This window comes from Hippopotamus amphibius, chromosome 15 (assembly GCF_030028045.1).
Source record: "Hippopotamus amphibius kiboko isolate mHipAmp2 chromosome 15, mHipAmp2.hap2, whole genome shotgun sequence".
Classification (NCBI taxonomy): domain Eukaryota; kingdom Metazoa; phylum Chordata; class Mammalia; order Artiodactyla; family Hippopotamidae; genus Hippopotamus; species Hippopotamus amphibius.
The window spans coordinates 33,600,160-33,617,736 of record NC_080200.1 but is presented as its reverse complement, the minus strand read 5'-3'; positions in this window follow the sequence as shown (position 1 = coordinate 33,617,736).

The window sequence follows — 17,577 nt, the reverse complement described above, 5'->3', positions numbered from 1 at the left end:
AGCGACCCTCGGGCCGCGGGCGCCCCGAGACCCGGGCCGCCGAGCGGCCTGCAGGCTCCGTGGCCGCGTGCCGCCGAGCGACCCTCGCGCCGCGGGCTCCCCGAGACCCGGGCCGCCGGCCGCCGAGCGACCCTCGGGCCGCGGGCTCCCCGAGAGCCGGGCCGCCGGCCGCCGAGCGACCCTCGGGACGCGCGCGCCCGAGACCCGGCCCGCCGGCCGCCGAGCGCCCCTCGGGCCGCGGGCGCCCGGGACCCGTGCCGCCGAGCGGCCTGTAGGCTCCGTGGCCGCGGGCCGCCGAGCGACCCTCGGGCCGCGGGCGCCCGAGACCATGCCCGCCGGCCACCGAGCGCCCCTCGGGATGCGGGCGCCCGGGACCCGGGCCGCCGAGCGGCCTGCAGGCTCCGTGGCCGCGGGCCGCCGAGCGACCCTCGTGCCGCGGGCTCCCCGAGACCCGGGCCGCCGAGCGGCCTGCAGGCCGCCGGCTGCCGGCTGCCGGCTGCCGGCCGCCGAGCGACCCTCGGGCCGCGTGCCCCCGAGAGCCAGGCCGCCGGGAGACCGTCAGCACGCGCAGACTCGGGCTGCGCAGCCCCGGGCTGCCGGTGGACCCGCGGGCCCGCGGGACCCCGGTCAACCAGCAGGCCGCGCCGTCCCGTACCGCCGGGTAACCAGCACGGCGGCGGTCCCAGGCCCTCCACGCCCGTGCTGCCGAGCGGTCTGCAGGCCGCGGGCCGCCGAGCGACCCTCGGGCCGCGGGCGCCCGAGACCATGCCCGCCGGCCGCCGAGCGACCCTCGGGCCGCGGGCGCCCGAGACCCGGGCCGCCGGCCGCCGAGCGACCCTCGCGCCGCGGGCTCCCCGAGACCCGGGCCGCCGAGCGGCGTGCAGGCCGCGGGCTGCCGGCCGCAGAGCGACCCTCGGGCCGCGGGCGCCCGAGACCATGCCCGCCGGCCACCGAGCGCCCCTCGGGATGCGGGCGCCCAGGACCCGGGCCGCCGAGCGGCCTGCAGGCTCTGTGGCCGCGGGCCGCCGAGCGACCCTCGGGCCGCCGGTCGACTTGCAGGCAGGTCGACCAGCCGGCCGCGGGCCGCCGAGCGCCCCTCGGGCCGCGGGCGCCCGGGACCCGGGCCGCCGAGCGGCCTGCAGGCTCTGTGGCCGCGGGCCGCCGAGCGCCCCTCAGGCTGCGGGCGCCCGGGACGCGGGCCGCCGAGCGACCTGCAGGCTCCGTGGCCGCGGGCCGCCGAGCGACCCTCGCGCCGCGGGCTCCCCGAGAGCCGGGCCGCCGAGCGGCCTGCAGGCCGCGGGCTGCCGGCCGCCGAGCGCCCCTCGGGCTGCGGGCGCCCGGGACCCGGGCCGCCGAGCGGCCTGCAGGCTCCGTGGCCGCGGGCCGCCGAGCGACCCTCGGGCCGCGGGCGCCCGAGACCCGGGCCGCCGGCCGCCGAGCGACCCTCGGGCCGCGCGCGCCCGAGACCCGGGCCGCCGGCCGCCGAGCGACCCTCGGGCCGCGCGCGCCCGAGACCATGCCCGCCGGCCGCCGAGCGACCCTCGGGCCGCGCGCGCCCGAGACCATGCCCGCCGGCCGCCGAGCGACCCTCGGGCCGCGCGCGCCCGGGACCCGGGCCGCCGGCCGCCGAGCGACCCTCGGGCCGCGCGCGCCCGGGACCCGGGCCGCCGGCCGCCGAGCGACCCTCGGGCCGCGCGCGCCCGGGACCATGCCCGCCGGCCGCCGAGCGACCCTCGGGCCGCGCGCGCCCGAGACCATGCCCGCCGGCCGCCGAGCGACCCTCGGGCCGCGCGCGCCCGGGACCCGGCCCGCCGGCCGCCGAGCGACCCTCGGGCCGCGGGCGCCCAGAGACCCGGCCCGCCGGCCGCCGAGCGACAGCACGCGCGGACTCGGGCTGCGCAGCCCCGGGCTGCCGGTGGACCCGCGGCCGCCGCTTGACCCGTGTATGCTTGCTGTTCATCTCCTGGAGATTCCTGCACCAAGCTGATTGAATGAGGAACATGGAAGCACTGTATATAGGCTTTGCATTTTTCTCTTCGTTTCCTGTACTTTGCCTTCGTTTCCTTTGCGTGTGCTCTATTTTATTGTACATGTTATATTGCTTGTTATTTTTTTATTCATTTAAGGTAGGACCGCTTTTATGCGTTTCTACACCTCCCCGCCCCCCCCCCCCCCCCCCCGCCCCGCGTCTCCCTCCTCTGGTGCCCGCCCCAAATGAGGTCGCATCATCTTTCATAGTGTACATCCTGGGCCAGCATAAGCTTTCCAAGAATAAAATGCCCCCCCGCCTTTCCTTCCCAAGGACACCACGAACACCTCCTGTCCTGTGCAGTGCTTTTTCACCCACCGCCAGCAGAGGGCCCTCTCTGACAGACCCAGGAACTCCCCTGCTCCGAGTCATCCAGGAGAGGCTGTTCCGTTCTGTGTGAAACGGGTGGGGTGGGCTGATGAGACATCATTGCTTAGAAGGCCATCGGGTTCACCGGTTCGGTGGCAAGAGAGAACATCCTCATCCTCCTTGAGGTTGACTCGGAAGGTCTTCGGGCCCGCAGGACACCGCCCCCAAATGGGCCTCCGTGGCATAGGGAGATTTTGCCATGCGAGGTGACAACAGGAGGGGAACACGGACCCTCCTTTCCTTCTCCCGTCTGAAAGCAGGAAGAAAATCTCTCACGGGAACAGGGTGGTGGAGGGGGCGGCCGGGAGGTGTAGAGATGAGGACTGACTGCTTTCCTGTCTTAAGAAATCACGAATCATCCAAGTGGGACCGCTCATAACACACAGAGGACAGAAGTGTGGACGAGATGAGGAGAATGTGTAAGGGAACGTCTTCCACAAGAACTCTTTTCCATAGGCCGACTTCAAGACTTTCCAACATCTCTAGGTTTAGGGGTGGACTGAGTGCCATGAAAGAATGGACATTCAGCAGCCTGTCTACATCATCTCCAAAGAAGGGAAAATGCTGAAACGTCCCTAGCTCCACAAGCCTAAGGGTCTCCCTGCTCCGGAGAGTTGGAGCATATGCGTGCTTCCATGCCTACACAGATCTTGCGCTTTAGGGAAACCACAAACTAGGCAGGAGCCTGGACTTCTACAAGGCAGTCCATGTTCACACGGGTCACTGTGGTTGGCTTCCTTACTTTCATTGGATTGGATTGGGGTGGGGTGGGGTGGGGTGGGGTGGGGTGGGGTGGGGGGCGGGGGGGGGCGGTGACAAATGTCCAAGGATGAGGCATCCTAAAGAAGGAACGTGTGTGGTCCAAGCTACCCGAGGTCGCCATCCTCATTGTAGGAAGAGGACCTCTTTGGGGAGTGTGGGGAGGGGGGAGGCAAGGTAGAAGGTATGCAGATAAGGTTTGGGGGAGGGAAAAAAAGACATTTCGGTCCTAAAGCTAGTCATTTCGAAATGGGAAACAAAGGACACAAGGGAAAAGCTAAAACTGGGCACAGGCGATTGGAAAAGGTTTCTGAGGAGAAGAATCTTCGGAAAGGAATGGGAACCGTGGTCAGGACTGCTTAAGATGAGGATGGATTCAAGGACACACATGAGTGTTCGTATCAACAGGAAACCAGTGCAAAACTAGAATTCAGTTTTCTGTCTCTCGGTGAAAAAGGCCAACTTTGGGCTCGGGCTTGGGTGTTTCTTCTATTGCTCTGCTCTCTCCGTCATGAGAGAGAAAGCTTTCCTTCCTTTTTCCGGAAGGAAGGAAGGAAGGAAGGAAGGAAGGAAGGAAGGCAGGCAGGCAGGCAGGCAGGCAGGCTTATGTCTTCTAAAAATCATCACTTCTTTTCTAGGTTACCTTTATCAGGTCTTGGGGGACTCACGTGGACTTAGTCCTCTTGATATTCAAAGAGCCAGGGTTGGCTCACAAGGAAAGAGGCTTCTCTCTTTGCCTAGCAAGTCTTTCCCTGGGATGTGGGTGACGTGGCTAAGGAGGCACTGTTCCCCAGTGACCTATCTAACTGTTTTACACTCGTTGGGGTATTTTGGACACATTTGCCCCCAAACCGAATGACACATGAAGTCTTTTGCACTTAGAATGCATGTTGAGAGAGGATCCAAGAGGAGAGGGCCTAGCTCAAGAATGTGTTCTCTCTCCTTCGAAAGCAGAGCCATGAAACGGAGTAGGCTTCCTGGAGAGGTTTCCTGACATGGGAAGCGTTGTCGAAGAGGAAGGAACGTGAAGCCTTCTTTGGCTTGTGTCTATACACGGGTGTGTTCCAGCTGCTCTGGAAATGATGGGATCCTTCTTCTCTGCCCTGGCATACAGGGTTTTCGGTCGTCCAAATGGAGGCTCACACGACAGGGACTGAGCCCAGTATCAAGGAGATATTCCACCCGAGTTTCATGCCGAGGCGGCAACAACAGCCTCTTGAAAGATGATGGGGGGTGGGGGGGGGCCACACGTGGATCAATTCCATTCTGTCCATTCAACAGAGGGTCGGGGCTACAGCAGACCCCAGAGAGGGACAGCAGACCCCAGAGAGGGGCAGCAGCCCGGCCGGCCACTGGGTCTCCATGTCTCAGGCTTCCTGGGGAACCTCACCCCCCCCCCCAGGTCCCCGCCGCCCCCCGCATTCCGCCACCCACCTTGGTGCATTTCGAATGGCTCCAATTGTAAATAGATGCTGGTGGGAAGATTTCTACAGGTTACCTGCAATGGCTGACCTGTCATGCTTGTCACCCTGGGGGAAAACAATTCTCTTTGTCCCCAGAGGCGTCAGACCTCCTCTCTCAGGAACCCCTGAGCCCCGGCCACTGGACTTCACTCCACTGGCACGTAGTAAGGGTCATCCAAACGTTCCTGTGACGGTGAGTATGGTTTCCATGTGGGTTGAAGCCTTCCCTTGCTGCAAGCCTTCTGTCCTCACCATGGCATAGAGACGGTTAAAAAAAAATTGTGTTTGCCACTTTGGGTATACCTTCCACAGCCTGCAGTGATCAAGGCACCCACTTCGCTGGGCAAGTCCTATGAGCCTTCACAAAAGCTCTTGCAAACTTCTTGGGACCATCACTTTTCCAGTCACGCTCAATCATCAGGCAAGATTGACAGGGCCGATGGGAAAACTGGACTCCGAGAAGAACGAGTGACCTACGTGGGGCTGAATGAACTGAGGACTAGGATGATAGTGTGTGTATGACTACTTGTCTACAATAGGACTGATTGGGGAAGCCGCTGGGGGCGGGGGGGGGGGGCAGGGTGCGGATACCTTAGGAGCTTGGGATGAACATATACACATTCCTATACGTAAAGTGGATGATCAACAAGCTCTTACGACTTGGCACAGGAAACTATACTCAATACTTTGTAATAACCTGTAAGAGAAAAAAAATCTGAAACAGAATCTATATCTATCTATCTATCTACCTATCTTTCTATCTAAATCACTGTGCTGTACACCTGAAACTGCACGACATTATAAATGCTTCCATTATTTCAAACAGAAAAGAATCTCCTAACCTGAGTGAGAGAGAGAGAGAGAGAACAGGACGGATTGTGAAATCTTTTCTTTTCCAGCTACAAGGGAAAATGAAAACAAACAAAACCCAATTTATTTTAAAAGTTGGACATCCATTTGGTGACTTGTACCCTTGTCAGCAAAATGGAATCACTTCTCTTTTTCTCCCTACCTGCTCCGTCCAGAATTCAGAAACTCTCCGTGAGGCTCCTTATTTCTTTGGCAAGAGAGTCACTTGCACGCGTTCCTTAGAGGCCCACGTTACGTTTCCATAAAACGGGAATACACACTTGTGGATATGAGATTCTGGTGCTATTCATTTTCCTTAGGGTGTTGCTTTTCACCTGAAAACCGGACTGGATCCTGAAGTCTTTCAAGTTGCCCCCAATATCTGGCTACAACTCTCTCCATGAATGTTTCCCACTTTCGCCCACCCTTTTGACTTGGCATCACTGACAACGAAAACGGCCCTTTGCCTGAAGCCCTACAGACCGAAGCTGGAGGACTTGGTGAAAACTTTAGAGACATGGCCACCACAGCTCCTGTGGAAACCATCCTGGTGCCTGTTTCTGTGAGAGCCAGTCTGAAAGTCGAACCAAACACCCGACATCATCACAGCCATTTCAAACTGCTAAAGTTGCTTCCACCCTAACATCTACAAATCTTCTTCACTGACACCGCCCCCCACACGCTCCCCCCCCCCCCCCCACTGGTTTATAATCGGCTCCAGTGATGGACCTTTGTCTTCCTTTGGTTTCCATACAAGTGCCTCTTAGGAAATAACCTGATTGCTTGCACCACAGGCCTAGTTTTTGGGAGCCCATCAACATCACTGCCTCCTGAGAGGAGATATGATAACTGTTTCACAGAACCGACCTGTTCTCAGAACTCAGAAACAGTTTCCATGAAATGGAGGCCTCTACTAACCTATTTTCTCCCTTTCCCTCCCTCCCCGCCTCCCTCCCTCCCTCCATCTCCCTCTCCCTCACACACACACACACACACACACACACACACACACACACACACACACACACACACACAGTCACCAGGTCAGCTTTCAATATGTTCAGAGTAGGCCGCCCCAAAATGTGTCTCCTTGAATTCAAGTCGCTTAAGAACTGGACAGCACAAGACCGGACATTCTGGCCCTCCTTTCTGTCCTCCCACAGCAGAGCACGATCTCAAGTTAAGACGTTTGCTTCCACGCATGTCCGTGATTCTCAAATGGTTTAGTGGGGTTTCCTGGGTTAGGAAAAAGAGGGGACTCCTATTTGCCTGAGACAAGGAGAAGTTCTCACACAACCTTCACCCATCCCTCCCTCCCTCCCTCCCTCCCTCCCTCCCTCCCTGCAGTTTGGAGGGGGCAGCCTAAGGGTGGGGAAATTGGGGAAGGAAAAAAAAAAGCCGTTCGATAAAGGGGAGCTCGAGGCAAAGTCAAAGGCTCCCGATCTGACCGGAGAGCATTCTGCATTTGAATGAAGCGATTGAACAAGGCCCTGCGGAATGAAGCGTCCGGACTTCCCCTCCCCCTCTCCCGGCAACTATCAGCCCTGGCGACTTGGGAAGGAGCGAGCGGTGGAGAAGCGGGCGGGGGCGGGGGCGGGGGCGGGGGCGGGACCAACAGACAATAGCCGCTGCCTGCCTGCCTGCCTGCCGGGCTGAGGCCTGAGGGCTGCGGGCCACGCTGGTTTCTGCAACTCAATCCCTTCCAGGAAGCACCTGTGATGACTGCTTGGCAGGGAATGGTCAAAGCTGAACTCTCTTGGCCTATTTCTGAAAAAGGCCTGAGTCTCAGCTACGACAGATTTTCTGGATTTCTTGGCCCATGCGCAGACCCGCACCCTCCCATCCTGTCAGATCCTTTGTACCCACACCTCCCCTGGGAGAGTTCGTTGGCCTCGTCTGGAACATGAACAAGCAAAACCAAACATAGTGTGACATGATGTATTGGTCTTTATTGAAAAGAAACGTGCTCCTCTCGCACACCTGAGGGCAGGAAGCAAAGGCACGTTCTCAGCAGGACGGGGGACAGGGAACCCGAACCCAGGCCGGTCAGCAGTGGCCCCCTGCCCCCCACCGCCCCGCCCTCCCCATCCCCGTCTCTCCCAGGCCCACGTGGGGCCTCCCTTCCCTGCCTCTCTCTGTGCCCCTCGTCTCCAGCTCCCCCAGCCCAGCTTCCGCACCCCCCCCCCCCCCCCCCGGCCCCGGGAAGGGGAGGCATGTCTGTCCCAGCTCCAGTTCTGATATTTCACTTGTGAAACTTCCCTAGGCCCAGGTGCCAGCTTGCCGTCCTGCTGCTTCATGTCCGTCTCTATCAGCCATGCCCAAAGGGCACGGGAAATTATGGACAGCAAATAGCACACCTAGACGGTGTGTGCGTGGGGGGGGGGGGTGTCCCTTCTCCAGGAAGCAGTGAGGGAACAAAAGGAGGCCTGGGGGAAGGAGTCCTGGGTGCCTATCATCGCGCCCCCGCCCCCCCACCGCCCCGCAGAGCACCATTCATTTCCATCTCCGCATCTGAAGGACACATAGTCCTGGTTGAAGCAACTTGATGAGGATTCCCCTCCTAACGACGTGACAGAACCTATGAAGAACTGCACTCCTTGAATCCATAAATGCTAACGGGATCCAAGGAGTTTTCCATCAATGGCAGAAAAAGAAATGGTCCTGAACATAATAACTGCCAAGTATTCCTCTAGACGGAGGCATCATTCACTTTTTCTTAACTTTTTTTCTTTTCATGTTTTACAATAAACTGTATATATTTAGAGTGTACAATTTGGTACCCCAATCTTCCAATTCATTCCCCCCCAACCCTCCCCGCTTTCCCCACTTGGTGTCCATATGTTTGTGCTCTACATCTGTGTCTCTCTTTCTGCCTTGCACACCAGTTGATGTGTACCATTTTTCTGCAGTCCACATATATGTGTGAATATACAATATTTGTTTTTCTCTTTCTGACTCACTCTCATTCACTTGTTAACAACAGTAACGATGACGACGACAAGGACAAGGATAAGGACCGGAAAAACAACAACAGAGAGAGCACTGGGCGAGTTTTCCACTTCTTAAAGGAAGGAGGCCGTGTTCCCAGGCAGGTTGGCTCAGCTGCACAGTTCCCTCCGGTGACTATTCCTGGGGGCACCGTCGAGGTGATGCACGAAACACACAGGAGGAGGCCTTCTTGAATGTCCTGCCCAGGAAATGGGGACATGATTCCAGCAGTGGCGATGGCTGCCCTTCTCTTTAGGGTGACACACGGGCCTGATGGCACCGGGCAAACCCTCCCCTCCCTCCCTCCCTCCCTCCCTCCCTCCCACCTACCTTCCTTCCTTCCTTCCTTCCTTCCTTCCTTCCTTCCTTCCTTCCTTCCTTCTTGAGGCTCTTGGCCTCCCCACTGAAAGGAAGAGCCCAGGGCCCAGCAGCAAAGACCTTCTGCTGATCCTTGCCAGGGGGCTCTCATTTTACACACTTGAATAGGATCAGTAGACACCGTCATCTCATGAGAAGCAGAAAATATCATCTAAAAGCCTACTTTCCTGGTGTCTCAGCGTCCAGGGCTCCTCCTTCTCAGGGATCTTGTGCTCTGTAGGGATAATTCACATGCTGGGGGAGTAGGTTCCCAATAGCATCTTATGAAATGGATTACAGGATGTCTTCCTTTGAAAAAGATAAAGATTATTTGGGAAAGTTATTCATATGAAGCACATGGATGATATCCTCTCTGATCTATATATTAGAGTTGACCGTTGAACAACCAACATGGGGGATTAGGGGGGCCGACCCCACACACACCATTGAGAACCCATGCATAACTTCACAGTCCAAGCTCTGTATCGGGGCTTCCACCTCTGGGTACTCAGCAACCAGAGATCCTGCAGTGCCATAGTGCACAGCTATGGAAAACATCCCCTTATGAGTCACACACACACACACACACACACACACACACACACACACACACACACACACGCGCGCGCACGTGCTCGAGCGCAGACATCTCAACTTTGTTACCCAAACGTTAGTGGTGTTCGAATAATCTTAGAAGTGATGACTGCTGTCTGATGAAATCAATGGATCCATCAATCAATCTATGACACTACACTTTGTATTTCCTAGTCTCAAAATTATTTGGAATTTGGCTCCTTAGAAGTTTAGCTTGGTCCTTCAAGGACAGTGTCAGTTGGAGAGAAAATAACATTTCTTCAAATCATGGAAGTGAAATAGTCCTGGACGCTTATGTGAAACATTAACATAATTTTTCTTCTTTATTTTATAAGATAACTGGAATTAGGAAGAAAATCTCCTCGTGAAAAACCAGGTGCTACCTTTCCTTGACTGATGATCGAAGAGGAGAAAGCATTTTCTGGGCCCATGCAACTTGAGAGAAGTTCTAACTTTTCTGGAAAAGAAAGATTCCCACCCTCCCCTTGCTCGGCCATGCTAGAAACCTTCCCCTGCCCCAAACTCTGACGTGTCCCCTTGTTTGGCCTCACTGTGTGTCGTCCGTGGGCACGGGAACACACTTGCGTTCCGTAACAGGAGAGCCTATGGAGAAAAGATCTCTGCCCACTTTCATGGGATCTGCATTGCTGGCTAGGTAAACCTAAGACATCAAAAGAAGTGCCTTGGAACACATGCTCCTTCCACACTGGTCACCTCATAGGATTCCTAAATGACTCTGGTTCAGCACTCACTCGACTTGGCTGTGTTTCTGTGCTTCCTGACCTAAAGGATCTATCTGGATATGCCACCCGATAGAAGCTGAAATAAATTCACTTTGGACGTGTGTGAATGCCGTTCATACAGAGAGTGGGGACTGCAGGGAGCTCTTGTGGATAAAGAAAAATGGGGGAACACATGTAGGCGACAGCACATAAAGTATAGAAAGATACACGAAGGTTTCCTTCGTTCGCGGGTTGGGAAGGGGGAACGACAGAACATTCCCTGCTTCTACTCTACGCACGCAGGCAGGCAGGCAGGCAGGCAGGCAGGCAGGCAGGCAGGCACCGGAGTGGGGTGGGGTGGGGGGAGCTGGCTCCTTACCCCACCCACCAGGGACGCGTGCGCGTTTAAAGAGACCAGGAGGAACGTGGTGGCGGTGGCGATGAGGAAGGAGGACCACGTTCAAGGTGTGGATTTGCGGTGAGGGCTACGTGAGGTGACTAAGAACTCGGTGCAGTGAGCGGCCCATACAAGGACAGAAGCGATGGTCCCCTAATGCTTGCAGGGCCTGGCCAGGAGCATGAACGGGCGCCCGTGTCCCCAGGTTGGCATCATGACACTAGTTCATCCCTGTGAAACAGGATGTGTTTTCTGTGTTCTCCTGTCTTGACAAACACACGTCTTTACCTGTGTCTCCGTACAACGACGGTCTCTGCGTGACAGTCGGCAGAACATCCCCAGGGACAATTATCACAGAGACCTGAGGTTCTGCTTGGCTGGCAATGCTTGTGTGAATACTGCAGTGAGATACAGACAGACAGACAGACAGACAGACAGACAGACAGACACACACACACACACACACACACACACACACACACACACACACCCCTACGTATAATTATGTGTATTTAATATGATATCTGTATTGATTTTCTGTCTCAGATGACGAATGATGCTGTCAGCCTCATGATTTTCACACAGGGTTTCTGTGTGTGTCCTACTGTCGGGACAACATAGCCGGTCTGTGTCATGGAAGCAGAGACACCGTGGGAGTCACAGGAATGAAGACCTCGTTCTAGGAACTGGACCTTCCAGAGGCCTGGGAGCAGCTGGGCAGGGCAGGGCTGGGCTGGGCTGCGGAGGAGGGGAGGGGAGGGAAGGCTGTGGCTCTCAGTCCTCTGAGTGCCCGGTGGCAGTGGCGGAGGTGGCAGTGCCGATGGAGCTGTCAGCGCCCACAGGGAAAGGTAGCCACCGATGTGCGGGGCCACAGGGGAGACATGGAGAGACTCGGGGGAAGGCACAGCTGTCCCTCGGTGGATCTGCGGCCAGGCAGCCAGGAGTGGCCTGGGCCACTGTCGTCCAGGGGGCACCAGCTGGGAACACTAGCCAGACGCAGGGCGGCGGGGGTGGGTGGGTGTGTGTGTGTGTGTGTGTGTATGTGTGGATGGACAGCCTTCCACCCTGCACCTCTGTGCCCACCTGTCACCGTGTGGGATGGCGACAGCCTGCAGAGAGCCTTGGCTGTGGCTTCACTTCCAATGCCTACATCCCATCCAGCGTTCTCTTCGCACCAGCCCTACCCTGGGGTCGCACGGGGAGGGGGAGACTCAGAAAGGCGGTTCCCAGGCTGCCCCCGCATGGAAGTCACATGAGCCTCCGGACATGGCCGTGCCACGTCAAACACGCGTCTGGAGGTAGGTCAGACTTTACATTGTGTTACGGTTTGTTTTCTTGGGAGAAGTTGTGTCTCTTAGGCCAGGAGCAACTGGAATTGTCGGTCAAAGTCCTCAGGCAGCCCTTTGACTTGGAGGCCGAGCACAAGTTTGACACGGTATGTTTCCGGTGACATGGAATTGCAGATGGCCCACGAAGCATGCTCTCGGCAATACTGCCAAGCCTGTGGTCTCACAGGGGACGGTCTCCTCGACCGAGATGTCACCATCTCGGGAGTCCGCACCTGGAGCGACACGGTGACCTCAGGACGGGCGCCCTGTCTGTGCGCCCCATCCGGATGCGCGTGGACGGGAATGGAGCAGCTCTGGGAACGGTGGACGATGCCAGCTCTTGTTCTTCTGCTCTGCTGCCTGCCGTGCACGGCTGTGGAGAGGGACGCGCCGCTGTGGAGAGGGATGAGCCGAGTCCAGTGTCTCTGAACCCACCCCAGGCAAAGAGGAGCAGGACAGTGGGTGTGGGCCCTCCCTCGTGTGTGGCCAGGATCCTGTGCGGGGGGAGAGTCCCTGGCCCTCCCGCTGAGAGGAAGGTGCGAGAGGTGGATCGGCGGCGGCGTCTTTCCTCGGGGCCCCAGAGCTTCTGCGGCTCCGATCTCCCCTCTTCACAGTTCTAGTTGGCGCCCGCCCCAGCACAAACCTACCTGAGAGCTTCCCTGGTATCCGGAAGCGATGGCTTTGTGTTTTGAGGACGCAAGGGGAGAAAGAGCTGAGCAAAGCTTTTCCCTGGAACCTGAGTGTCTATGGGTGTGTCTGGCCCATCACCAGCGAGCGTGCTGAGTGCCACTTCCTGAGGGCAGGTGCTCTTTAAGGAAAGTATGGCTTCGTATCTTTCTGACACGCAGGCCCTTCTAGAATGTGGAGCGAGTTTCTCAAGAATCCCAGCAGAATCCCAGGTGCTGTGGAGGCTAGGGCCTCAAAGGTCCGGCTCCATCCCCTCTCTCCATCCTGGCCTGGCCTGGCCTGGCTGGGCCCCTAAGGACCCTGCTGGCCTCTAGAGTGGCCCCTGCTTCTCGGTTGGTTTCCACGCTGCTGCTCACAGAGCCATCTTCTCCAAAGGCAGCCGACCGCCGTATTCCTTCCGTGGAGGCCTGGCACGGCTCTCCTCGGCTTGGATGATAGCATGAGAGGACTGACAAGCTGGGTCCTTCCTCCAGGGCTGACCTTTTACAAACTCCGCCTTGAAGAGGGGTAAAGTCAGCATGTCATTCTCACGTGTAAGATGGGACCCGAGGGGCCCGTTCCTAGCTCTACCACTTGGGAGAGTGGGGGACTCTTCCGTCAAGGAAACGGAGAGCTCATACTTGATGGTGCGGTTGTCAGAAGCCTTTTTCTAAGCCTCCCCTGGCCCCACCGTGTCAGAAAGACGTGTCCCTCCACCTGCCGGGGACTTGATGAAGGAGAGTCACTCTGGTAGAAGTACCCGAAGCTCGATGACTTCACTGCCGTCTCCCTTTCTCTGGCACGGGCCCGCCCCTGGAGGAGCCCTGTCTTCACCTGGCCGTGACGGCACCGCTCAGGGGAGCTGGAGACAGGACCCCAATGAGGGCAGGTGGATGGGAGCCTGTTCAAAATGACCTACACACCCAATCTGCCGTAGACATGGTCCACAGATCGTGGACGTGCCTGTGCCCCCGAAGACATCCGTGTGGCCCCGGGCATCCGGCAGCCATCTTCTCCATGTTCTCCTGACCTGTGCTCTCGCTCTTTTCTCCGGAGCACTCGCCTGATGATTCGTGGGGGCATGAAACCCCAGCTGGCAGGAGCCAAATGATCTTCCCAACACAAGGGAAAAGAAGAGGTGGGGTCCCGCATCCATCCAATGTTTCTGTGCCTAAGAATGAGTTTCTAAGAAATCTCATCCTCCTTTAGCTCCCTTAACACCCCCCCCACCCCGGCGCCCGCCAGCCCGGGCCATAGTATAGTTACTTTCCCAGATTTCCTCCCTCTCCTCAGCAGAACCGAAGAGATTGTAGGTGTTGCCACTTCTCTGAGTCTTTCTTTGCTTTCTTAGGAGGGCTGCCCCATGTCACGTAAAACTTGGAAGACATACATGCGTGAGCATCTCTCCTTGTGATTCTAACCCAGGGAAGAGCATTTAAAACTCGAAAGGAGGCAAACTAGGGTTCAGGCACCCAGAGTTGAGCTGGGTGGCCACTGGGAAGAGAGTTCCAGACCCCTTCCTGTTTGGGGGAGGGGGAAATCTCCCCCTCTGCCCCTCTTGAGTCCTCGTGGCTGGACTCATCCTAACATGGACTCAAGGCGGATAGAGGAAGCGGGAGCGGGAACACGTGTTCGTTTGTTGTTGTTGTTGTTGTTTTACCTTCTAGCCGTGAGAAGTGGCTGAGGCGGGCAGCTTTTCGACTGTGTAGACCAAGGGACAGTACATGTGTGAGACAGGGATCAGACCGAGAGACTTAGCTTTCGGGTGCGCCCTGAGGGAAGGAAGAATCTAAACAGAGTTTGGGCTTGGGGGGGGTCCCTGAAAGAAGTCACAGTGTCTGTCTCCCTAGGCTTCTCGGCCCCAATGAATTCCCTACTTTGGGGATCGGAGCGTCCTCCTAACTCCAGGTGCAGATGCAGGGAGTGCGCCTTTCACCCGAGAGAGAGATGGATGTCTCGCTTTCAGGGAGACACAAAGAAGAGCCCGAGGGTCCCTCTTGTGTTGGCCGCCTGCTTGAGGTCACCGTCACGCCAAATGATCACTGTGCCACGGAGGTGCATTTTGGCGTGGCCTATCCTGGGCTCCACAGCCACCTCCCTGAGAACGGGTATGGTCAGAACCGTAGGAAGCTCAAGGGCGCCGCCAGCCGGTTTCAAAAACGTATCTGTCAGCACCTGCTGGCTGCAACCGCGAGGTTTGCAAGTGCCCTCCGCATAATTCTCCCCCTCCCCCGCAACGACGTCATCACTTCCAATCCTGGCGAACAATGTATGGAACCTTTGCTGGGGTTTTCGTTTGTTTCTCTTTTGTGGGGTTTCTCTCTCTCTCTCTCTCTCTCTCTCTCTCTCTCTCTCTCTCTGTCTCTCTGTCTCTGTCTCTGTCTCTGTCTCTGTCTCTGTCTCTCTCTGTCTCTCTCTCTCTGTCACACGCGCTCTGATGTTCGGGGCCTAATGGGAGAAATGAAATCAAGCGAGGGGTTTTGCCCTCAGGTTGCCTTGGTCTCGGGTTGACTTGTGTGCGCTGAGAAAGACGGCCTTTACTGAAGGCCCTGCGCAGACTTTTTGACACCCCCGATCCATGGAATCCTGAAGCTGTGGAACCTAGAAATCTTTCGGTCTCCTTTTGATTTGGAAATCTTCTCCTTGACAGAAAGAAGCCCATTTAAAAGAGAAAAAGAAAAAGTGGAACTGCATGAGCAGATCGGTTTTTAGATCTCAGCCGGGCGGCTGCCCGGTTCTCTGGGGAGAACTGTCTTCATCTTGCAAATCTGTACACACAGCCCACAGTGGCCTGGGATGGAGGCCAGTGGACTGGATTGGGCAGAACCTGAGACCAGAGGAAAGAGAAAAAAAATAAGAAAAATGGTGGTGGTGGTTGGGGGGAGGGGGAAGAGGTCTGCTTTGAAAAATAGGAACTGCTGGCAGGGCTCCCTCACCCCCACCCCCCCACCCCAAAGTAGGACTGTGTATCCAGGCGTAGAAATGATACTGCGCCAAGAAGGCAAGCGCTGTTGAGACTGCTGTTCCTATGATGTTACAAACCGAAAGCGATGCTTTCTGGTCGAGGCTCTCCATGACAATCTGCTAAGCAAATCACACGTTGGCTGTTTTGGACGTTCTCTGCAGTTTTCATTGGGAGTGAGGAAGAGCCGTTTGTACATGTTTTGATACAATGTTTTGAATGCTGTGGGACCATGGTATGTTTCCGCCGTGGATGAACAAGGTTGCCTTTTCCAGCTTCCGCTTGCATGGTCATTTCCTGGTCCTGACGACCCCCCCCGCCCCAAGTGAGGGAGGCCTGTGTGTCTTTGTGTCCATTTAGAAGGGTTGGTGCTTGATGCCAGCATGATATCCAAATCTTGATTTTGGACTTACCAAACTACTGTTGGGAGTTTGTTTCTTGTCTTAATCTCCCTTAACTCTTGCAGTCACCTGAGTGTCCACTCTTGATTTCGCGTCTCTCTCTGCCTCTGTCTCTGTCTCTCTCGCTCTTTCCTTTTGTTGATTTCTTCAAGGCAAGCCATCTTTTTCCTCCTCCTCCTCCTCCTCCTCCTCCTCCTCCTCCTCCTCCTCCTCCTCCCCCCCCTCCTCCTCCTCCCCCACCACCCTCCTCTTCCTCTTGCTCCTTTCTCTGCCCCCCTCCCCCCTCCCTCCCTCCTCCCCCCGCCCTTTTAAAATGGAAGTCTAACAGACTGACAAGAGTATATTGGTTTTCAGGTGTATACCCTAGCGAGTGGCTATGTTTACACATGGCCCAGGGATCTCCGTGATAAGTCTCGTTACTGTCTGTCACCATTCGATGTCATGACAGTAGGATGGACTCTATTCCGCCTGCTGTACATGACATCCTGCGAGTGAGTTGTTTATTTCATAACTAGAAGTGGGCACCGCTTCCTCTCCCTCACCTATTGCACTCGTCTCCCTCTTCCCCCCTCCCTCCCTCCTCTGGCCACCCCCCATTTGTTCCTTTTAGGTGTCGAGGAACCTGTTTGCGGTTCCTTCTTTGTGTTCATGTGTGTGTATTGCTGTGTACGTTCTTCACAGACATGATAGTCTCGCGACCTGAGGTATCTTGTGTAGCGCAATACCCTCTGGGTCTCTCCATGTTTCCGCGGATGGCAAGACCTCATTCCCTGGTAGGGTTGAGTCATAAACGCGCGCGCGCCTGTGTGTGACTAGGTAGAGACGTATGCACACAGAGAGCGCTATCGGTATGTCCCTAACTATGGCTACATAGGGATAGGTGTGGATACACATACACGTGTATGTATGTGTCACCCTCACCCCCTCGGTGGGCACGTAGTGGAGTTGCTGGGTCACGTGGTAGTTGTTGGTGCAGTGCTTTCAGGGACTTCTGTGCTGTTTTCCGTAGTGTCATCTGTTGTCGGGGAGCCATTCTGTCAGGCGCCAGGTGATATCTCTGAGTCCTCCAGCATGACATGGTGGTGGTCTCTCTCAGCGTGAAAAATAGGTGTCCCGTCAGGAGCCACTTTCCTCTGCCGTTTGGAACTTGCTGTCGCGATTCCAGATCCTGGGCCTGGCCGTGTATGCTTGTGCAGAGAAATGCCAGCGCTTTCTATCATACCCTCCATTTAAAAAAAAAATGGTTCTGTATTTGATGGGCTGCGTTGGGTCTTTTTTTGCTGTGCGCGGGCTTTCTTTCCGTTGCGGTGAGTGGGGGCTCCCCTTCGTTGTGGTGCGCAGGCTCCTCATTGCCAGTGGCTTCTCTTGGTGCGGAGCACGGGCTCCAGGCACGGGGGCTTCAGGAGTTGCGGCACATGGGCTCAGTCGTTGTGCCTCACGGGCTTCGTTGCTCCGCGGCATGTGGGACCTTCCTGGAGCAGGGATCGAACCCGTGTCCCCTGCAGTGGCGGGCGGATTCTTAAGCAGTGCGCCAGCTAGGCAGCCCCAGTTGTTTCTTGTATTTCAGGGAAAGGTTTCCTTTGGCTTTTGGTTTTGTCCCCGCCCCCACCCCCCAAGAAAGGTACTGTTGGTTGCTTTGTTGACAGTGGAAAACTGTGTTGCGGTTGCTGTTGGAGTGGTGGGGGTCGTCGTC